The sequence below is a fragment of the Miscanthus floridulus genome, chromosome 11, assembly GCF_019320115.1.
Source record: "Miscanthus floridulus cultivar M001 chromosome 11, ASM1932011v1, whole genome shotgun sequence".
In the NCBI taxonomy this organism is placed as follows: domain Eukaryota; kingdom Viridiplantae; phylum Streptophyta; class Magnoliopsida; order Poales; family Poaceae; genus Miscanthus; species Miscanthus floridulus.
This window is the reverse complement of record NC_089590.1, coordinates 946,466-970,610: the sequence shown is the minus strand read 5'-3', so window position 1 is coordinate 970,610 and position 24,145 is coordinate 946,466. Positions and strand designations below refer to the sequence as shown.

The window sequence follows — 24,145 nt, the reverse complement described above, 5'->3', positions numbered from 1 at the left end:
TATCACTAGTTAGAAGTCTCGTCACTAATCACATATGAGAAAACAGGAAACAATGACTAGGACAGTTATATTACTCTATTGTATGGCCATGCAATCGGCAACTTAAGAGCGTCAGCCATCTTCTCCACACCGGTATAAGGGCGAGGCAGAATTGCATCCCTTTTGATCACAAGGTTCACAACAACTTCACAATAATGCTTCCCAAGAGCTACACCTTCAAGAGTGGTTTTAGGATTTACTAAAATAATTGTTCCCCTAGCCACAACTGTATCAGATTTGACCACTTCATATAATGTCAAATCCCTTCTGACCTGAATCAAGTAATGCATCTATGAGAACTGAATTAATGATAAAGCAAATAAGGCAATTATGATAAGAAACTTTGTAGCATGGATGAGAGAATTACATGTTCTTCATGTGAATGAGAGCGAGGGGCATTTACATTCATCGTTGGATTGTTAGGGCTGCATTGAGAGGATGGGGCTGCACGGGGCTGCATTACAAGGGTGGCATTGGAAGGGCTTTGCATAGTTGGGGCTGTAGTACGCCTATCCACAAGCAAGTTTTCACCCACATCAATGGCATCATTGTTCTCATTATCTTCATAAGCTTCATCTTTCTTGAAAATGAGCATCATGATATGGCTCATGAACATCTTCTGCAGATCTTGGGCTCTACAAACAAAATGGAAGAGATAATGAGATAATTCTGCACAAGGTATTAAGAGGCTAAACAACTAGCTGATGTATTGTTATAGTGGTATATACCACACGTTGTGAATTAGAACCATTCTGTGACATTACTTCTGTATGTCGCTTTTCCTGTGCAAACCTTTCTTCCATCATTTGCATTTGCACTTCCATTTGTGTTAGGCGTTGTTCTAGAGCTCCATTCCTACTTTTAGCCTTTTATGGGCCAAAACTTCCATTTGAAATCTTGTAGGTATGTAACACTTTAGTCCTGCTATACCAACATCTTGAGAAGTAGGTCCTAGACCTCAAGCTCGCACACGGCCTCTTAGCTCCTTTGAACCCAAAGCCACAACAAATGCGTCACCTTGTTAAACTGTTCTTTATGTCAACTCTGGATGGGCCTCAACAATTGCTTTAAGTTTGCTCTACATAAATGAAATGACAATATTTACACTCCATAAAGATTACATGTTGTAATTTTGTAATCAGACAAGAATAACTTACAATTATTGGTTCCACATTTCTTATTGCAACACCATTTTTTTTGTATGAGTTTTGATATAGAGTTCATCCCTTCGAGGAGGGTGTCCTAGTTCATCAACCTGCAAGTGTTTTAGCTTTCAGCATAAAAAATCTACAGAAAGCACCTATATAAGACACAATGGGCAATAAGTAATTATAATTCTATGTAGTATGTACCATTTCATGTCCAGATAAGCAAAACTCTTAGTGCCTGCTGTATGATGTATCTCCAACTTAGCACGGTTTGCTTTGGTAATTTGTGTCTGAACCTAAGATAGAAATTGTTACATTTTGCAAAGATATTGAACAATACAAGTTACATATGTATCGGTGCAGAAAGTGACCAACACGTAAATATTTGTAGTTTTGTCGTATATTGTGATCAGAGGTGGCCTAGCACTCAATGACATAGGGTTTATACTGGTTTAGGCAACGTGCCCTACGTCCAGTTTGAGTCTGTCGGTGACTTTATTGTGACAGAACCGCCCAATTTATACAAGATCAAGTATGGCTGTCCCCGCTTAACACGTTGACACGCGCATACTCTCACTTATATAAACCCGGTAGTCCGCCGAGTGTCACGCAGGACCTCGGTAAATCAACATCACAACCAAGATCGCGTGATTAAGCAAATACACATCACATACACAGAGTTGCAGCGGAAATAATATTACAAATAGGTCCGTAAATAATACTACAAGTTTGGATTTCAAAACCGATTAGTGAGAACAACATTTGCTTTCGAAGGATTTTATTAATATGAGTCCCAAATACATTGCTAGCATAAGTGACATCCTCAGATTAAAAGCATATAGATGAGAATAAATATAGAGTCACCGAGCCCACCGGTGGTTAGCCACCATCTTCAACAGGCCGAAACCTCACCTGCAACATGGTGGGATAAACCCTGAGTACTCGAATGTACTCAGCTAGACTTACCCGTCATAAACCAGAAGTAAAATTGACTCCAAGGAGTATGCAAGGCTTTATAAGTGGAGGTAGCTTGACAACATTTTGCATAAAAAGCGATTAACTCAATTATACAATTATAATTCTATCATTAAGTTAATTAGAACTATCCATCTCTAGATTAGCAACTATCCTGTGCCAAACATGTGGTATATCTTTTTAGAGCATACAATAGTAACCATAGCAGGTGTAGTAATTCCATATTCATCCGAACCATCATGTTCCATACACAGTTACTACGATGTTGGAGCTAGCCAAGTTTCTCACTATCCGGGAGAGACGGCGATTCGAATCGATTTCAACCAGCTGGGAGTTTATTCCTAACACAAACCCAGGTCTACCAGCCACGATAGCCTTAGGTCACCTTTGATACAACTCCGGTACACATTTCGCGGGTCCGTACTGCGCCGCACAATCTGGGACACCAAATGCCAGGACGTTCAGGCCGAGCCTGCCCTTGGTCTCAGTCTGATCGCCCCCCGGAAGGAGCGCACAACAGAACGGTTCCCGGCCGGAGTTGAATTACTCGGCTTCGCGGTCGGAACGAATTATCCGGCCAGCTAAGTGAGAGGCATGCGTTCAATCTTGTCAGAAGTTCCAACAACGGTACGGTCCTTAATCGGCACCGACGGAATCACATGAGTCAACCTACCATCGACTCCGCCCGGCCTTGATTTACTTTTCAACCCATGGTTCTTTTCCACGATAGCAGATATAGCCAACCGTGCTCCGGTATCCACCTATATCTCGCAGGTGACAGGACATCACCCGACTTCTACCGGTCTAAGCATGGCTAAGCAGATATTCGATCCTGGACCTATACCGGTTAAAGGTGTAATATCTGGACAAGGAATGTACATGCATCAAGTGGTTTCATTCAACTCTTATAACCTAATGCATCAATCATAAATACATAGTAAACATTTGTAAATTACTGGGAGACTTATAATGCTCCGGGGCTTGCCTGGGATCCGACACAAGTCAGTTCAATTAGCTTGCTCCGTCTTGACGACGTCTCCACTCTAGGCATGCACTCTAGGGTCCTTCCATCCTCGGGATGGATCCACCAACACCATCTTCGGGTTTGGCTCCAACATCTCGTCCTTCACGTGGGGCATCTAGCGTACCTAGATGAGATGCAAGATGCAAGTGCATGAATATGAAGAATAGTACCATGAGACGCATCACAAATAGCAAGCAAGACAAGCATCGTTTACACTAAACACACTTAAGTACTTTGCGATGCTTAACTTAACATCACACAATCTATCATGCTAAGATAACAAAGAATATTATACATGGCACATAAGTCTCACAAGATCTCAGGTGTATTTAACTTAATTACCAAGGACGTGAACTACACCTAGCAACATGCAAAGCAAGTCAAGGTGAAGCAACAACTATAACCGGAATATGCCAATTTCTGGACTTGCAAACAGCGGCTTCATAAATCAATCATATCTGGAGTTTTATAAATCCAAATGATATGAAACAAGACATTCTGGAAAGCTTAGGAAATTATCCACATTTCATCTTTAATTATCTCAGCATGATTCCCAAGTTATCATGACCAAACATGCTAATCTTTTAAGTCTGCGCAGAATGTAATCAAAATCTGACAGTAGACTTATTAAGCATGCAACTCCTAAACTATCAGACCTAGGATCATGAAAATTTAACACAAGCAAGATAAGATAATCATCTACGACTTTTGTATTTACCAAAACTACAGTAAACATCATTTACACCATGAAACTAGTTGCACAAGTAACACTTGCACCAGCAGCCTAAACAGCAGAGGCACAGCTATGGACAGAAAACTTATAGGAACTTTAGAGAAGCATAACTGGAGTTCTAGACCTCCGACAAACATGATTCTTAACTTTATGGAAAGCTTATAAAGTTACCTACAACTTTCTTATTATCATCTTAAGATGATTTCATAGTTAACAAGGTCAATTAAACCAAGGAAGACATCTATATCCAAAACATGAACAGAAACTGATATGCTACTTTAAACAGCTATAAGTTGAGTTCCACATGTCCAATAAATATGGTTCTGGAATTTTTGGAAAGCTTAACAAAATTTGAACAACTTTGCTATAAACATCTAGAACTAATTCTGCTACTAACAAGGTCACACATGGCACACAAAGCAACCCTGTCTGGGTTTGGGCAGAAACTGCCACAGTACTTTAAACAACTATAGCTAAACACATACTTAACCAAAAATTGTGCTCTTTAGCTTTTTGAAAAGCTTATGAAAATTACTACAACTCATTTATTATCAACAAGGCATGATTCATAACTTAACTGAGCCAAACAATGCATACATGCAGAACTGTCCAGAATAGAAGCAAAGCAGCATATGTCATTTGTTATTTTTCATATCTCTAAATTGATCAAGCCTAAAATCCTGAAATTTTTACCACACATCAAACATCACATGAGTAGCATGCCACAAAAATTTCACTTCATTTGGAGCCCTACAACTGCAGTTACGAAAAAAGATAAATACAACTAGAATTACAAACCTAGCTGCATAAATATATTTTTACAGCCAAAACTTTAAGTAAAACGTGTAATATTATAGATCTGGTGCATAGAGAATTTCACAAGGATTCCAAAAAGTCCTCATTTGCTAATTTACGATTTTTCTACAAATTACTACGAATTTTCAAAGTGGAGCATTCAAATCTGTAAAAACCAGAGAAAAGGAGTTGAAATCTTGCATCGGGGTCCCTGCGGAAAACACAAATTAACACGAACAAATTGATCCTTTTCGGCACTGTTCACTGGAGTCACTGACTTCGCAGTTAGGCCCTTCCCTTTAGTCGAATTTGAGGACGAAGTCCCCCACGCAAACTGGAACAGAGGAGGTGGCCGGCTCGTGATTCCCGGCCGGCAAGGGTAGCGTCGGCGGCGAGCGACAGTGCCGCGGCAAGGCCCTGGCCTGCACACACTCGCTCAGGGCTGCGGCTCAGCCCCGGGCGTCCCATGGTGGCCCAGCCACGCGAGGGTGCTGGCGCCATGGTGGCCATGCCGACGGCGGCAGCTCCCTAGCAGAATTAGCCGCGACGAGCGCATGCGAGGGAGGAGGAGAGGCGAGGCGGAGATGGTGGCACATGCGGAGGAGCTCGAGGAAGCCCAGAGGGGCGGAAACGCAAGCGGCCGCGAGCTCGGCGTGGCATCCATGGTGCCCGCGCGCTCTGGTGACGAGAAGAGCGAGGGAGGGCGAGCAGGAGACAACAAGAGAGGCAGAGGGGCGAGTGAATGAAGCTCGGGCTCTCCCCATCACGCTCGGCAAGGCAGGGCGCGTGGCATGGGCGTGGACGCGCGGCTGCACTGCATGGTCGCCACGACGACATTTCACCGAACACCTGTCGTGCGAGGAAGTGGCTGGCGTGGGGCGCGTTTTTGGGCTTGCTCTGGGCTAATTTAGGGAATGGGCCAAAAACAAAGTTTGACCTACTCCTCATGCTCTCCAACTTTGTTTAAGGGTGCTCGGCCATTAGGCTGTTGGATTAGCAGATAATTAGTACTAAACTTGATAGTGTCAGTGATTTGACAGCGACAAGCAAACATCCAAAATTGATGGTCGAAATGAAATGCAACTGGTGCCATCTTCTTGTATGTTCTTCCCCATAATATAACCTTCAACTTTTATTTTTGGACCAACTCAAGTTGCTTAGCAAAATTTGGAGAACGCGGGATGTCAACGTTGATGTCGGTGAAATCCGGACTACAAACACGGTCGGGTTGATTTCAGCTTTTTCTCTTATACTTTGAGCACTGTTTTGATCTATTTCGAAGCTAAATCATGACTTGGTCCTTTAACAAAGTTTGTTATACTCAAACTTTTCTTCAACTTTCATTTTTGGTCAAACCTCATATCTAGTCCAGAAGTCAACTTTATTTCTCGGTCAACGCAAAGTCCTTTCTGCTACAAAATATAGGGTTTCCATTATTTTCGGACATTTTCTCCACCTTCGCTCAACACGAACCCTTCATAACTTTTGTTGTAGAGTTCAATTAGAGTTGTTTGAGCAAGGTTACAAGGTTTGGTTGACTTCATATGTTTTCCAGTCACTTGATAAAGCAATTCATGCAAAGATATGACTTATCATTTCATGTGACTTTTTGATTCCAACTTCATGAAACTTTTCCACGGGTCTAGATGGATGCATGGGGATGTAATGTACATGTAATAAGCATGTTTAACATTACTCTTGCATAATCTTAACAAGGGTCCATATGTAAGCAATTGTGCGTGGCCCAAGTTTAAGTTGGAGCTCCATCATATAGATTTGATCTTGACACCTTCATTACCACTCAACATGTCATGGTTGAGCTTAAACCCACTGCTTAACTGGTGACAAACACCTGGGGTGTTACAGCCCTCCCCCCTTAAAGGAATCGCGTCCCGAGATTCGGTGCGAAAGGCTTTTATGGGAAGAGAAACTTGTCATCCAGTTTCCAACATCAGTGATAGCATTGGGCTACTTAACTTTGGAGTATCAGAGAGACTAATTTGGTCATGACACTTTCTGATACTTGCTCTTTGTCGTAAGTTGTTGTCTGAAGAATTTCCTTCGTTGGCCTTCATGAAGTATTGTTACTTTGGGAGGAATCCAAGATAGCAATGTCCTACGTACTTCGTCCTTGATGTACTAAGAGCGATACAAACGTAGACTAAATACTTGCAGCATCTACTTCCCAAGTGGATATAGCATAGACCTATGGATTTTGCACTAGACCACCGTCTGTTAATAGATATTCCTTGCAATGGTGCTATATTTGTTCCCAAGGTTTGAAAAGCAGTTCTCTATTAAAGTGGCTTGAGCACAACTTTTTGTAAAGGATGTGATCAAAGACGGGGTAAACATCTTTTGAGGGTATGAGAAGCTAGTTAACCAATTTCCAAACTGGTTGTAGCGGTGCACTCACTCCTATGTCAACTGATGGAAAGCTACATAATGTTCCATGGGTGCAGTGCTCTTTCCCTGATAACACACTGTATTATCTGAGTCTGTTGAGTGAGTGGTAAACGTAATAGCTGACTCAGTCGGCTCAACGTTCTCGATGATCATTCCTTAGGGAGCCTTTGGATCCAAGTTGCAATAGCGATCTGGGTTGAATCTGATGCAACCTATTGGGTAAAAACACATATAAGGTACCAAAGGCATATCAGCATTGGAGAACCATTGACGCAGAAGGATGTTAGCGAGGCTTGGAGGACAACATAAGTTGCAAGTAATCACAAAACTAGGGACTAGTTCACTACCAAGTAGGTTAAGTACAATTTGCCTTCGTGGTGCAGTTGCACAGCAAGTTGGGTTGACTTGCATCGTAGCAAAACCAGCTTTCTTAAACTATATTTGACGTCGTGGCTTCCATTCTTAGGCCAATCAATATCTCAAAAACCATAACCCAAAAATCTATGGTTTGACACCTTTCCAATTACTTTCGAATTGCAAGGGCACAATTTTGACTTCTAGAACACCTTGACTGCTCACGCATTGCTGATCTAAGAGGGCAAAAGCAAGGCACATAGGGGTGCAATTAGTCTTCTCAAGGGTATGGAGGGTTGTCTAACAGCAGTACACCTACAAGTTGTAATTTCTTGGTATGAATTACAAACACAACCGTCTAATGTAAAGGAGGATCGCAGTCACAGCGAAATTGCAGATTCTGTACCCTTTTGTTTTCTATTCATATCTCACAAACTAGTGCTCCATTGTGCATGAATTTTGGTAGGAATATAGATCCATGGGTCTTCTAACTACTCACCAAAATTCAACTCAACCGTACACCGTTTGACCATCTAAACAATTCATCTACCAAAACTGCTCTGTTCAGAAATGGCAGCAAACCGAGCCGACAAGATATCTCTCAAATCTGATGTTTTACTCAACCAATACTCAAACCAACTTAAGACATTGAAGGGTCCTAAGAAAGGAATGAGCTCACCAAGTTTGGGGTTAATCCAACTTCATTTGGGTCACTAATCGCCGGCTTGAAGATAACTGGTTTAGTGCCACAAAATCTGGACAGATTTCGTGTTCTCCCTTTTTTTTTTTTTTTTTTTTTTTTTTTTTTTTTTTTTTTTTTTGCTTCGCACATTGAGGTGTGTGTTTTGTACTCTATAATCTTTCTCATAGCAGCAACAGCCTTTCTCTAGCTGGAGATGGAGGCTATAGTCTTCCTGACATGTTTCTTAGGTAACAATTTCCGCCGTTGATCTAGACACCAACTTGACGATGCACAAGCGTTGGACTTGTGGGCTGTTTTCACAGGGCACAAAGCATTATTCTACATGTAGGGCATTCCTATAGAGACACGGAACCATTTCTGAATATTCTCTGGCACTTCATCCAATAGAGCCTTGAACAAACCCGTTTATGGTACCTAGGGGCACAATGACGCTGATCGAAACTAGGCACATGCTTTCGCTAGCTCCTTACGTAGCCGATACAACGTCTTGTACTATCTGTGTGATTGTCCAAGATGGAATGGACTTGATAGCACAGGTTTTGGAAAACAAAGCAGTAGTTGCGTTGCTAAACGCCCTTGTTGGTTCTTTGCTTAACATCGTCTTGTGAGACATAGCCTTCATAGCTACCAATAAGTCGCTACCTAGCTAGAGATTAACCTTACTATGGGTAACTAATCAATTGTCTCTCAACACTTAAAGTTCCAAATTCTTACTCTTGACCACAACAATAATTGCAATCGAGGCACAAACAGACAGTCGCCATCGAAGTCAGCAGACAAGGGGGTCACACTAGAGATGATTGATCTCGACTGTGCGATTCGCATGCACATAATGATCAAGACTTGGATAGCCAGGTCATAATCATAATGTGACGTTAAATTCTTATCTGACTAACAACTTGTCCAACATTAAGTGTTATGTGCCATTTTTGATCCAACGGGGATGATATAAGTTATTCACTAGGTGACGGACGTCATTACAGGGACCATCAAGTAGAGTCACTTGTCTACCACCTCTTGTAGTCTGTTAATGTTTATGTCAGTGACCAGTTCTTCAAAGGGTATCCTTTTTGTGACTTCAAAAGGAAGCTCTACTACTTTTGGTCTGATATATGGATCTTCGATAAGATATAGAGAGATAACCAAGGAAGAGCTCACGTGAAAATAACACATCGGTGCAGTTCTGCAATGGATCATGACTAGGAATCTCGATACCAGCGCGCACCCAACAGCACAACCATGCGTCGGCCGCCCACAAGGAGGCCCTAGGTTCCGTCGCGGCACCATAGATCGCTAATCATGGCACCATTACTGAACATTCAACCAAAATGAAACTTCTAGTGGCACCAATTAGATTGTAAGAACAAGCATTGTGCAAAAGAGGGACAGCAAACAAGGATAGTCACAAGGTTAGGAATCAACAAGGAGGCGATCAGAAGATCAAAACATAGCGCAAAAGAACATAGCCTAATTGCCAAAGGCAACTAAGCAGGAGACTCTTGCTTAATTTCCACAAACGCCTCGTGTCCACCAAAGTGATTACCAGATAAAGATTATCATGAGATTTGGTCCTGTCGAGCAGCAACAGGAGAGCAAGACTGATAAACATCCAGAGACTTGAAAGAGTTGGAGACAAAATACACGAGATTTGAGGGACAGAGCCATTGCAGTGACTAGAGATTCAGTGGATAAAGCAATGACATGATCTGCGAGTAGAAGGTTCCAAAGCCAGGGCAGATAGCGATTATCGTTGCACCAGATTATCAGTAGGGGAAGGGGCAATAAGATCTAACAAGGATTTTTGCAGTAGGGTCCTCCCACATAGGAGTGGGACAACCATGAAATATGCAAGCATTTAAGGGAACAAAGCTTGGGCCTAATGTTGAGCAAAAGCATGGATAAAGGTCTTCATAGCGCAACGTTCAAGGCTAGCAACCACATGTACAGGCTTAGGTTCCTAAGAGAGAACTTAATTGGAGACGACAACTGTGCGATTACGTAACTTGAGCGTTGTTTTAGGATAAAGCTATTTAACACTCGTATGCTTACCGAGGACAAAAGGGTGACAACTACGGCACTACCTAGATAATGAGCATCCACGCCTACATAATGGTCTTAAGCGAGCATTTCGAAACACTCAATCCGATTAGATTAAGCGACTATTACTAAGCACAAAGCTCGTACATAATAAGCAGTCACCTACAGTAACACCACAACACATATCAGGCAAAACATGGTGGTAAGGTACTGTTATCTTTTATTTCCTCTTTACTGAGTAGGTGGATATCTCTACAAAACAAGTTTTTCTTACATTTAGCAATTTAGTTTTCGAAGGGGTGAGTTTTTGCCAATTAATAACTTGTCATCTATTTCCTTTGGAAGCAAACATACAAGACAAAACTAATCACACACTACCTTCAAGCATAGCTATTCAAGCAGCACGGGACAAGGCATTTTGTCTATCCTCACATAGGGAAGATAGTAACATCACATTGATCACAAGTTACTTAGTATTAGAACAAGGTGAGGGAAGCATATTTATGCACAAGCACAATCATGATGCATGCTCGTCCTATTCGTCCTCACAAAATTGCCAGCCTAAGGCGGCAATCACGTTCTATGTCGGTGGCATAACACGTACTCTCTCGATATATAGCTAGTCGTCAGCTACATTCAATCTACGCATTCGTGGTTAGCATACCTGCAGGAAAATTCATTGCAGCCCATCCTCACAAGAGATAAATAAGCACACAATGAAAGCGGTAAACTAAGATACTCTCCATATACACATCCCCAGATGTATATACTTTGATATCCATAGCTACCCGATAAATATACCCATAATTAAGTACCTTCATATATACATGTGTGTAACATGTAAATATTCCAGCAACCATAGCTAACTCTCCCCTAGACCGATAGTTGGACGGTCATGCTCTCACAACTCACACTTACCTGGGCGTAGAGGCAATTGATCCATACATCACCATTCAAGCGAATGGCATCCATACCATAGCACGCCGTATGGACGACGAAAGAAAAATTGCAATAAAGTACATTCCCCCAAAGTTAGTACTTAGATAGCCACCTAATAGTCCTTAACTGGGCATAAAGGAGGATGTCGCTAGCATAGTTTTGCAAATAAGTTTTGACAAATTTGCCTGTAGCTAAAGTTTTAGTTAAAATAGGCTTTTTAAAACTAAAACTTGGCTTTTAAAACTATGTATAGGACAGTATTATGCTTAATCTCGCTCTGATACCAGCTGTGACAGAACCGCCCAATTTATACAAGATCAAGTATGGCTGTCCCCGCTTAACACGTTGACACGCGCATACTCTCACTTATATAAACCCGGTAGTCCGCCGAGTGTCACGCAGGACCTCGGTAAATCAACATCACAACCAAGATCGCGTGATTAAGCAAATACACATCACATACACAGAGTTGCAGCGGAAATAATATTACAAATAGGTCCGTAAATAATACTACAAGTTTGGATTTCAAAACCGATTAGTGAGAACAACATTTGCTTTCGAAGGATTTTATTAATATGAGTCCCAAATACATTGCTAGCATAAGTGACATCCTCAGATTAAAAGCATATAGATGAGAATAAATATAGAGTCACCGAGCCCACCGGTGGTTAGCCACCATCTTCAACAGGCCGAAACCTCACCTGCAACATGGTGGGATAAACCCTGAGTACTCGAATGTACTCAGCTAGACTTACCCGTCATAAACCAGAAGTAAAATTGACTCCAAGGAGTATGCAAGGCTTTATAAGTGGAGGTAGCTTGACAACATTTTGCATAAAAAGCGATTAACTCAATTATACAATTATAATTCTATCATTAAGTTAATTAGAACTATCCATCTCTAGATTAGCAACTATCCTGTGCCAAACATGTGGTATATCTTTTTAGAGCATACAATAGTAACCATAGCAGGTGTAGTAATTCCATATTCATCCGAACCATCATGTTCCATACACAGTTACTACGATGTTGGAGCTAGCCAAGTTTCTCACTATCCGGGAGAGACGGCGATTCGAATCGATTTCAACCAGCTGGGAGTTTATTCCTAACACAAACCCAGGTCTACCAGCCACGATAGCCTTAGGTCACCTTTGATACAACTCCGGTACACATTTCGCGGGTCCGTACTGCGCCGCACAATCTGGGACACCAAATGCCAGGACGTTCAGGCCGAGCCTGCCCTTGGTCTCAGTCTGATCGCCCCCCGGAAGGAGCGCACAACAGAACGGTTCCCGGCCGGAGTTGAATTACTCGGCTTCGCGGTCGGAACGAATTATCCGGCCAGCTAAGTGAGAGGCATGCGTTCAATCTTGTCAGAAGTTCCAACAACGGTACGGTCCTTAATCGGCACCGACGGAATCACATGAGTCAACCTACCATCGACTCCGCCCGGCCTTGATTTACTTTTCAACCCATGGTTCTTTTCCACGATAGCAGATATAGCCAACCGTGCTCCGGTATCCACCTATATCTCGCAGGTGACAGGACATCACCCGACTTCTACCGGTCTAAGCATGGCTAAGCAGATATTCGATCCTGGACCTATACCGGTTAAAGGTGTAATATCTGGACAAGGAATGTACATGCATCAAGTGGTTTCATTCAACTCTTATAACCTAATGCATCAATCATAAATACATAGTAAACATTTGTAAATTACTGGGAGACTTATAATGCTCCCGGGCTTGCCTGGGATCCGACACAAGTCAGTTCAATTAGCTTGCTCCGTCTTGACGACGTCTCCACTCTAGGCATGCACTCTAGGGTCCTTCCATCCTCGGGATGGATCCACCAACACCATCTTCGGGTTTGGCTCCAACATCTCGTCCTTCACGTGGGGCATCTAGCGTACCTAGATGAGATGCAAGATGCAAGTGCATGAATATGAAGAATAGTACCATGAGACGCATCACAAATAGCAAGCAAGACAAGCATCGTTTACACTAAACACACTTAAGTACTTTGCGATGCTTAACTTAACATCACACAATCTATCATGCTAAGATAACAAAGAATATTATACATGGCACATAAGTCTCACAAGATCTCAGGTGTATTTAACTTAATTACCAAGGACGTGAACTACACCTAGCAACATGCAAAGCAAGTCAAGGTGAAGCAACAACTATAACCGGAATATGCCAATTTCTGGACTTGCAAACAGCGGCTTCATAAATCAATCATATCTGGAGTTTTATAAATCCAAATGATATGAAACAAGACATTCTGGAAAGCTTAGGAAATTATCCACATTTCATCTTTAATTATCTCAGCATGATTCCCAAGTTATCATGACCAAACATGCTAATCTTTTAAGTCTGCGCAGAATGTAATCAAAATCTGACAGTAGACTTATTAAGCATGCAACTCCTAAACTATCAGACCTAGGATCATGAAAATTTAACACAAGCAAGATAAGATAATCATCTACGACTTTTGTATTTACCAAAACTACAGTAAACATCATTTACACCATGAAACTAGTTGCACAAGTAACACTTGCACCAGCAGCCTAAACAGCAGAGGCACAGCTATGGACAGAAAACTTATAGGAACTTTAGAGAAGCATAACTGGAGTTCTAGACCTCCGACAAACATGATTCTTAACTTTATGGAAAGCTTATAAAGTTACCTACAACTTTCTTATTATCATCTTAAGATGATTTCATAGTTAACAAGGTCAATTAAACCAAGGAAGACATCTATATCCAAAACATGAACAGAAACTGATATGCTACTTTAAACAGCTATAAGTTGAGTTCCACATGTCCAATAAATATGGTTCTGGAATTTTTGGAAAGCTTAACAAAATTTGAACAACTTTGCTATAAACATCTAGAACTAATTCTGCTACTAACAAGGTCACACATGGCACACAAAGCAACCCTGTCTGGGTTTGGGCAGAAACTGCCACAGTACTTTAAACAACTATAGCTAAACACATACTTAACCAAAAATTGTGCTCTTTAGCTTTTTGAAAAGCTTATGAAAATTACTACAACTCATTTATTATCAACAAGGCATGATTCATAACTTAACTGAGCCAAACAATGCATACATGCAGAACTGTCCAGAATAGAAGCAAAGCAGCATATGTCATTTGTTATTTTTCATATCTCTAAATTGATCAAGCCTAAAATCCTGAAATTTTTACCACACATCAAACATCACATGAGTAGCATGCCACAAAAATTTCACTTCATTTGGAGCCCTACAACTGCAGTTACGAAAAAAGATAAATACAACTAGAATTACAAACCTAGCTGCATAAATATATTTTTACAGCCAAAACTTTAAGTAAAACGTGTAATATTATAGATCTGGTGCATAGAGAATTTCACAAGGATTCCAAAAAGTCCTCATTTGCTAATTTACGATTTTTCTACAAATTACTACGAATTTTCAAAGTGGAGCATTCAAATCTGTAAAAACCAGAGAAAAGGAGTTGAAATCTTGCATCGGGGTCCCTGCGGAAAACACAAATTAACACGAACAAATTGATCCTTTTCGGCACTGTTCACTGGAGTCACTGACTTCGCAGTTAGGCCCTTCCCTTTAGTCGAATTTGAGGACGAAGTCCCCCACGCAAACTGGAACAGAGGAGGTGGCCGGCTCGTGATTCCCGGCCGGCAAGGGTAGCGTCGGCGGCGAGCGACAGTGCCGCGGCAAGGCCCTGGCCTGCACACACTCGCTCAGGGCTGCGGCTCAGCCCCGGGCGTCCCATGGTGGCCCAGCCACGCGAGGGTGCTGGCGCCATGGTGGCCATGCCGACGGCGGCAGCTCCCTAGCAGAATTAGCCGCGACGAGCGCATGCGAGGGAGGAGGAGAGGCGAGGCGGAGATGGTGGCACATGCGGAGGAGCTCGAGGAAGCCCAGAGGGGCGGAAACGCAAGCGGCCGCGAGCTCGGCGTGGCATCCATGGTGCCCGCGCGCTCTGGTGACGAGAAGAGCGAGGGAGGGCGAGCAGGAGACAACAAGAGAGGCAGAGGGGCGAGTGAATGAAGCTCGGGCTCTCCCCATCACGCTCGGCAAGGCAGGGCGCGTGGCATGGGCGTGGACGCGCGGCTGCACTGCATGGTCGCCACGACGACATTTCACCGAACACCTGTCGTGCGAGGAAGTGGCTGGCGTGGGGCGCGTTTTTGGGCTTGCTCTGGGCTAATTTAGGGAATGGGCCAAAAACAAAGTTTGACCTACTCCTCATGCTCTCCAACTTTGTTTAAGGGTGCTCGGCCATTAGGCTGTTGGATTAGCAGATAATTAGTACTAAACTTGATAGTGTCAGTGATTTGACAGCGACAAGCAAACATCCAAAATTGATGGTCGAAATGAAATGCAACTGGTGCCATCTTCTTGTATGTTCTTCCCCATAATATAACCTTCAACTTTTATTTTTGGACCAACTCAAGTTGCTTAGCAAAATTTGGAGAACGCGGGATGTCAACGTTGATGTCGGTGAAATCCGGACTACAAACACGGTCGGGTTGATTTCAGCTTTTTCTCTTATACTTTGAGCACTGTTTTGATCTATTTCGAAGCTAAATCATGACTTGGTCCTTTAACAAAGTTTGTTATACTCAAACTTTTCTTCAACTTTCATTTTTGGTCAAACCTCATATCTAGTCCAGAAGTCAACTTTATTTCTCGGTCAACGCAAAGTCCTTTCTGCTACAAAATATAGGGTTTCCATTATTTTCGGACATTTTCTCCACCTTCGCTCAACACGAACCCTTCATAACTTTTGTTGTAGAGTTCAATTAGAGTTGTTTGAGCAAGGTTACAAGGTTTGGTTGACTTCATATGTTTTCCAGTCACTTGATAAAGCAATTCATGCAAAGATATGACTTATCATTTCATGTGACTTTTTGATTCCAACTTCATGAAACTTTTCCACGGGTCTAGATGGATGCATGGGGATGTAATGTACATGTAATAAGCATGTTTAACATTACTCTTGCATAATCTTAACAAGGGTCCATATGTAAGCAATTGTGCGTGGCCCAAGTTTAAGTTGGAGCTCCATCATATAGATTTGATCTTGACACCTTCATTACCACTCAACATGTCATGGTTGAGCTTAAACCCACTGCTTAACTGGTGACAAACACCTGGGGTGTTACATTTATTCCTGAACCCAGGTGCTCGAAGTTTGCAGTGGGGTTACAAATGAGAAGGAGAAAGATGGGGGGTACAAGAGGTCCGGTCGGACTCTAGACAGAGGGGTCGAGAGTGATGGGAGCTCCGCTATATGCTAAGTGTTCGAGCGTGTGCTCATGGTTTGAACCTGGTGGTTCTGTTGTTGTGTACTAGTAAAACTGATCGATCCCCCTATTGGGATAGAGCGCATCCCCTTTTATAGATGAAGGGGATGACCTTACAAGTGAGAGGGAGAGAGTACGTATGCTAAAGTCTTGTTGCCCACGCCGGTAGGTACAAGATGATGGTAGGCGCCCATAATACTGTTTGATGTCAGATGCACGTGGGAGGTTGCGTCGTCTTCTTCTGGTATGGCAGATGTCGATGCCTGCCATACTGTTGATGCCGAGAGGCATACAAGGGGTTTTACCATGTTTGCCTAGTACGGTAAATGCTGGCACCCACAACACTGTTCGATGCCCAGAGACATGTGGGGGGAGCCTTACCGTGTTTGTCCGGTATGGGTGTTGATGGCGTCCACAATACTGTAGGAAAAATGTCAGTGCCTATAACACTGCTTGGGTTCTATCATGCCAGGGAGGTCGCACGGTACTATCCTATAGGTGTACAGGGTACGTTCCTCGGTATTGCAGTTGACTTGGGTTCCCTGCCTTACTTTCTCCATCTGTTTCCTGGTCCTTACCGAGCGGGCATCCCCAGTCGGTTGGTCCTAGTCGGCTCTGATTGCGCTAGTTGGAGAAGAGCAGTGGATAGGGGTTTGGTGCATCCCCAATTGAAGACGTGGGTCGGAGTTAGAAACGGTGTTTGGCCAGGCCTTCCAGTCGGAGAGGCCGTCTGGAGGTGGGCCGATGTTAGAAGCGAGTGTTGTTCCTTCTTTGTGAGGCCTTCCGTTTAGAGAGGTGGGCCGGAGTCAGAAGCGGGCGCCATTCCTCCTCCGCTAGGCCTTTCGGTCGAAGATTGGATTGTCCTTCTAGCCTGTTGTTTAGGTGTTTTGGGCTGGCCCATGAGTTGCGCGTTGCTCACAATGTTTGTCTGTTGGGCTGAGCCTTTGTTGGGAAGCCGGTCCATGAGGGACCCCCGGGTTTATGAACCCGATAGGAGCCCCTGAGCCCCTGGGCGATTCAGGTAGAATCATCTAGGGGATTTTTGTTTTGATGGTGGGTGCACGCGAGCGCACCCGCGGGTGTAGCCCCTGAGCCCCCGGGCGATTCGGGTAGAATCATCTAGGGGGGTTTTCGTGTTGCCAGCGGGGAAAGTTTTGTTTTGTTAGTGAATGCGCGTGAGCGCACCCACGGGTGTAGCCCCCCGAGCCCCCAGGCGATTCGAGTCTAATCGCTTGGGGGGTTTTGTCAGTGGGCGTGTGTGCGTGCATTTTACTCGAGGCAGAGTCGTCAACCAAGGTGTCGTGCACAGCCGAGGCGGTTTTATAGGGATCAGGCGAGACAGAGCTCGTGGATCCTAGCATCGGTGCAGCCCACACAGCCGAGGCAGTTAGTTTAGGGATCGAGCGAGACGGAGCTCGTGGATCCTGGCGTCGGTGCAGCCCACACAGCCGAGGCAATTAGTTTTGGGATCGGGCGAGATGGAGCTCGCAGATCCTAGCATCGGTGCGGCCCACGTAGCCGAGGCAGTTAGTTTAGGGATTTGGCAAGATGGAGCTCATGGATCCTGGCGTCGGTGTAGCCTAGGGATTGAAATAGACTCATGGATCTAGGCACTGGCCGCGTCGAGGGATTTTGGGTGAGTCAGAGTCGTGGACTCAGGCGCAGCCGAGGCGTTTTTTGGTGTCTTGAGCCCTTGAGCCCGGTTGGCCTTTGGTAGGGGTTGGTTGAGTTTTGTGTGTTACCCTATCCGTGGTTTCTCACAACTAGAGGGGCTAAGCTAACGTCGCTTGCCTCGATCTCTCGGGCTCAGGTGACGCGCTCGGTGAGCTTGCTAACGGGTATGATCGAGTGAAATCCGGGTCCATCATTCATGACGGGGTCGGCATAGCCGTCTTATGACATTCCACTGCTCCTTAACCCGTAACCCAATAGATGCCTAGGTTATTCTGAAGACCGACCCAGGTGGCCCGTTGGCCTCCCCTCAATGGAGATTCTATGGATTTGGCGAGGTTTTGGATCGAACGAGAATGTTGAGATGACCCTGTCCGCTTTGGGGCAGACTGGGCGAGGGCCGCTCGGGGCTCATCTATATTTTCTCCCCTGGCTCTATTTGACGTGAGGCAGCCTCAAGCCCTTTGTGGACCAGCCTTCGAACCCTGGTCGGTCGTTGCTCATGTTTGAATGAGGAAACTGCCGCTTCGTGACGCAACACAGACCATTGTGATGCATTTGACTGCATACGCAATGCTTTAGCCCCCGAGCCCTGGGTGATTTGGGGTTGAATCATCCGAGGGGCGCGGGTGTATGGAATGAATGCTTGTATGGATGTATGAATGATTATAAAGAAAGAGTGGGGGTCGGTAATGTTACCTTGATGACTCGAGTGATGGGGTTTGAGGAGCTCCAATCAGAAATGTCCGACCGAGATCCATGCTCATCGTTTGTGATAGAGTTGGCATGGCCTACATGGGGCATCCCTTTGCTCCTTACCTATCTCTCAGTGTTTTCCTAAGCCGTTTGATTGACTTAGGAAGCCCGATGGTCTCTTCTGGCAGAGATCCCATTGTTTGGGTTTTTCCAAGTCCCGCCTAGGAAGGCAGAGAGCCACCCACGCGTGGTGGTGCTTTGTTCCTCGTGCCTGGTCGTGTGGTAGTGGTGGGCCATACCCAGGCCACGTCCTATCTGACCAGGTGCCATTCCATCAGTCAGGGCATGTCCTATCGGTTAGGGCGTGTCCCATAGTATCCCATCTGCATTGAATGGGGGAAGGGAGAGGGTTTTTTGCCCCTGTCATTTCACCTTTCCCCTATCGCCACGCCTTTCCCAACTGTTGTGCTTATTTTTTAAGTAGGAGAAGGGAGAGGGCTTTCACCCCATTCCTTCGCCTATCCCTCATCTACTGTCTCTTCTCTTTCTACCTTCTCGCCAAGAGCGTCTGAGCGCCACGGCGGTTCCTAGGAGAGAAAAGGGGAGAGCAAGGGAGACGAGAAAACTCATAGATCTATTTGTGAACCCGGAGCAAGATGTCAGGCTAGAGGTCATCTATCATGAGGGAGTAGGTGCTAGAGGCCACCGCTGAGAAGGGGTTTCTGCTGCCGAAGGAGGTGGCACACTAGAGGGCTCCCGGGAGGAAGGATTTCCCGCAACCTCAGGCCGGTGAGGTTGTTTCCTTCCTTGCCTTTCATGAGCATGGGTTAGGATACCCCGCACACTGGTTCCTGCACGGGCTCCTTAATGAGTGGAGCCTAGAGCTGTAGCACCTCAATCTGACTAGGGTGCTGCATATCACTGGATTTGTCATCGTGTGCGAGGCCTTCCTTGGGATGGAGCCGCACGTGGACTTTTTCCGGTGGATGTTCTCTCTAGGCAAGCTTTGTCGAAGGGGAATCCGCTCATGATCACGCCAGTGGGGGGTTTCACGCTCTAGAAGAAATTGAGCGCGGGGGGCTCTTACCCTGTGTATATCCCCTATGACTCCAACCGGGGGTGGCATAGGGAATGCTACTACATCAGGAGCCCAGCGGAGGCGCTGTTCCCCCCTTTCATCAGTAGGAGGCCAGAGAAGTTGGAGAGCTGGTCACGAGGCCCCGCAAGTCGACAGAAGCATTAGGTGGAGATTATCGAGAAGGAGCTCCAGACGCTTGTGCGGCGTGACCTCAATAGGGTGCGAGTATTCCATACCCTCTTCCACTGTCGAGTCACTCCACTGGTAGAGAGGATGCGGCCAATGTGGAAGTACAGCGGCCCAACGGACCCTGATCGTGTGTCACCAGAGGAGCTGCCGAACGACGAGGTTTGGAGTCACCTCGACCGGGTGCTGTAGCTGAGGCCTAAAGAGAACCTCGATGGAAAGCCTGGACCTCTTAACTCCTCGACGGTGTCCAAACTGGTGTGCTCCCCTCTCTTTACTCTGTGCTCTTTTCCCCTTTGTTTTCCTTTTTTTATTGAGTCGTGTGTTTCGTAGGGACTTGGAGTTTACAAGTCCTGACCGCGCCTTCCGAAGGGGCCGGAGGGCATGGCACAGTAGGCCGCCCAAAAGGAGGTGGTGAATGCCAGGAAGAAGAAGAAAACCAAGGAGGCTCGGTGGAAGCATGAGAAGGAGAAGGAGATCACCTAGCGCGTGTGGGCCAGGGAAAATAGGAGCGACGTCAAGTCAGAGCTCGAGTCAGAGGCCCCCATAGAGGTGGGTGATGACATAATCTTCTCCAAGGAGGAGGAAAGCCAGGAGGTTATTGTGACCTCAGTGGAGCATTGTGATCTTGTGGCCACACATGTTGGCGATGGGCAGGAGGCAGAGAGGCGTGGCGATGTTCCTACGCCGAGGATGCATGCTGCGAGCGTGGACACCGTCGACAGACAGGAGGCAAAGAGGACACAGTCACCGCGCCCTTCTGAGGCATCGCTGGCCTCATCCCAGCCTACCGCGAGCGCAGCAGGACAGGCTAGGCGGTCAGAGGAACGGGTTCACACCCACATGTCATCGGGGACGACGCCAGTGCACAACTCACAGCGGGAGGATGCCCCGCTAGCTGCTCCGGTCGGCATGCCTTGAGCTGAAGGTCATGGTGACTCATGGGCTAGGCAGGAGCTAGTTGGGTCGACTCTACCCTCGGCTAAAGTAAGGGGGCATGTGTCGTAGCCCGGGAGCGGTCCTTGCCCTGTGGGCCCATTAATGTTGGGTTGGGGTTTTAGAGTCATACCGCTTACATCCCGGTATGCCTTTCTTTGTTTCTTTTCGATCTTGCTGCTGAGTTTTTTTGGAGTGTGACTAACCCATACCTTTTTGATAGTGATTGGATGTTGTCGGGGCTGAGCATCGCCCCAACTCCCATGCAGGATGATTAGAGGCCCACCTTGTAGCGCGCTGTGGCGAGCGGCGGGGAGAGCAGGGTGGTGGCGGCAGGTCCTTCCCTTCCGGGGGTGGTGCCCCCTAGGACGATCGCTTGTACGGTGGCAGCGGTGGCGACAGTGTTGGTGGCGATCCAGGTGGTGACGGCGAAGGCCGTGTTAGATGTGTCCCTTGCGGACCCTCCCCCATCGGCTGTGTCAGAAGAGGAGAGGGAAACCGGGCTCCCTACCTCTCCAGGCTGAGGGCTATGTGGCTCACCTTCCCGGTCAGTGCTGGAGGTGTCGGGGGGAGGTGCGGCCGATATGGAGCCAGAACGCCTATCGATGGCCCATGAAACCAAGGTGGTGGAGATTCCCTCCAACGATGAAGTAGATGACGTGGTGGAGCTACCGGCGCCGTCGTAGGAGCTGGTGGTGGTCTGGTCGGGGGCTAGGCCCTCCTGTAGGCTGGAGGATACTGACCTGGAGTGACCCTATCCTGAGGACCCAATGAAGGTTCATTTTGTCCTTCGAGATTCACAGGAGTGTTAGCTCTGGGATATCCTTGGGGGAGAGGACTCGCCATGGAGTCCAATCTCAACAAGCTATCAATGAAGCTTGAGGAGGCCTAGGAGCGGGTTGAGTCTGTTCAGCAGTTGGTCATGGTCGACCTATGTTGTGCCATGATGGTGAGTTTCCCACGCTCATCCTTGACCCCTTGGTCTTTTGTCGGTTGCCTCATCATGCTTGCTTCTCATTTTTGTAGGGTCTGGAGGAGATGTTGTGCCACAAGTCCTGTTTCCTCTAGATGGAGCATGCCTGGATGGCCAAGCTTGAGCGTCAACTGGAGTCCACTTGCCGTGAGTCCTAGGACCGGGTGGCGGAGGTAACCGAGGTATGGGTGGCAAAACGGGCGACTGTCGTCAAGCGGGAGCTTGAGGTGGTGAAGGCCTGCCAGGCGGAGACTGAGGCGACGCTATAGAAGTCCCTAGCGAACACTGAGGCATTGCTCCAAAGAGCCTTGGAGACCCTAGATTCAGAGTGGAAGGCCCTAGAGTCGGAGCAAAAGGCCCGGCCAGAGGCTGACTAGGAAGTGCTTGCGCTTTGGGGCTAGGTGATGGGGACGGAGGAGGCAAATACCTGGCTGCACGAGTAGGTGACCCGGTAGGCGGAGGGACTCTCCATCCTTGAGAACACCTGCCTTAGTAAGTACCCTTTCTGCTTTTGATGTGTTGGTTTCCTCCTTTAGCTTGATTCTGAGTTTATTGTCCTCTTTCTAGAGTTGGGTGGAATGGTGGAGTCGTTGGAGCAGTACCTAGAGATGGCCAAAGTGATGTTTGGCTGGAATGTGGAGGCACTGGCCAAGTCCCTTGAAGAGCGACATGCTCTCAAGGGGGAACTTGACAAGATACGCAATATTGTCCAGCTCGTTGTCTCAGAGGTCTTTGGGTCGGTGCCAAGTACCAGTGCGCCCGCCATCCGGCTAGCAGAGGTTCCGGATGAGGTTTGGGCCCTCATCACCGATGGGCTGTTCTACGGGTCGTCGAGGGTGTTGACTTTGGTGGCGACGTACCACCCGAACCTAGACTTCACCACCATCTGCAGCGGGTATGCCATTGGCTATAGCACGGAGGACATCTAGTCGCTTGGGGAGAGCTTGCTACCACATGCAAAGTTGTTGGCCGAGCAAGACTCTGCGCAGTGGGTGATGGATGCCCGCCGTACAGACATGGCCAGAAGCGGGTGTCAGGAGGACGTCGCCTAGCCTACGGATGGCATGGAGCTTGGGTCAGAAGTGGACATTGCCCTGCCTCCAACCGAGCCAAATGTTGCCTAGTCAGAGGACGAGCAGCCCCTTCCCCCGTCGGTCGAGCCGGTAGTCGATGCTATCGTGGAGCCATAGTAGAAGTTTTAAGAGTAGAAATACTTTATCAAATGTAGAAGATAATGCCATGGGGGATCCCCCTGTGTAAAGAGTTTTTATGTATTTATGAATACAGTAACTTTGTTTTTGTGATGGAACTACTTCGTTCGGGGAAGCTTGTTTTGTCCGTTCCTTAATTTTACCTTAGCATAACTTTGTTTTTTATTCTCTTCTTTTTCGCACCTGCCATTCGTACCGTAGGCTACAACCTTAAGAGCCCGGGCATGGCCCGTGAGGCTAAGTCGCTCGTAACCATAGGTAGAGGCGGGGTGCGATTGGTCGGAATATTTTAAGCAAAGTTACATAAGGTAATTAAAGGAATAGACTGCCTTTTCGTTCAAGAAAAATGTATTTATCATATGAAAGTAAAAAGAGGGGTGACATTGCATCCCCGTGGAGCACCTGAGTGACCCGGGCCAAAAGTGTTTGGGTTAGGGCGCTTTATAGGAGCGAATGTTAAGTAAAAATGATAAGACTAAATTTTAGAGGAAGAAACGACGTAGCTGTTCGCTGTTCAAAGTGTTGGTGAGAACGTTGCCATTGTCGTCCCTCAGTCGGTAGGCGTTGGGTCTCCTATCGGATTGCCTCAGTCACCATATAGGGACCTTCAGTCATCCGGATCCTTGCCCGCTATGCCCCCTTTCTTGGCCGCTGCTTGTTTGCCTTTTCCTTCCTTGGGCCTGCTGGCCTATCGCAGAAGGCGCTTGAGGAGCACGCAGTCTTTGTAGAGGTGTTTGGTGGGGTAGGCGTGGTTGGTGCACGGGCTCTCCATGAGCTCGTTGAAGTGGTCTGGAAGGCCCTATTGGGGCTGCTTGTCCGTGTTATCAGCTATGGCGACCAACACAGAGTTGTCCAATCGGTGATGATCTTCTTTGTTCCTTTTGCCCCTCTGCATGGAGGGGCCCTTGTCTTGATCCTTG

General features: G+C 46.2%; 1 pseudogene; it reads right to left on the bottom strand.

Moving 5' to 3' along the window:
* Positions 1-329: 329 nt before the first annotated feature.
* LOC136493932 (uncharacterized) overlaps positions 330-24,145 on the bottom strand; it is a 171,580-nt pseudogene continuing 147,764 nt past the window's right edge.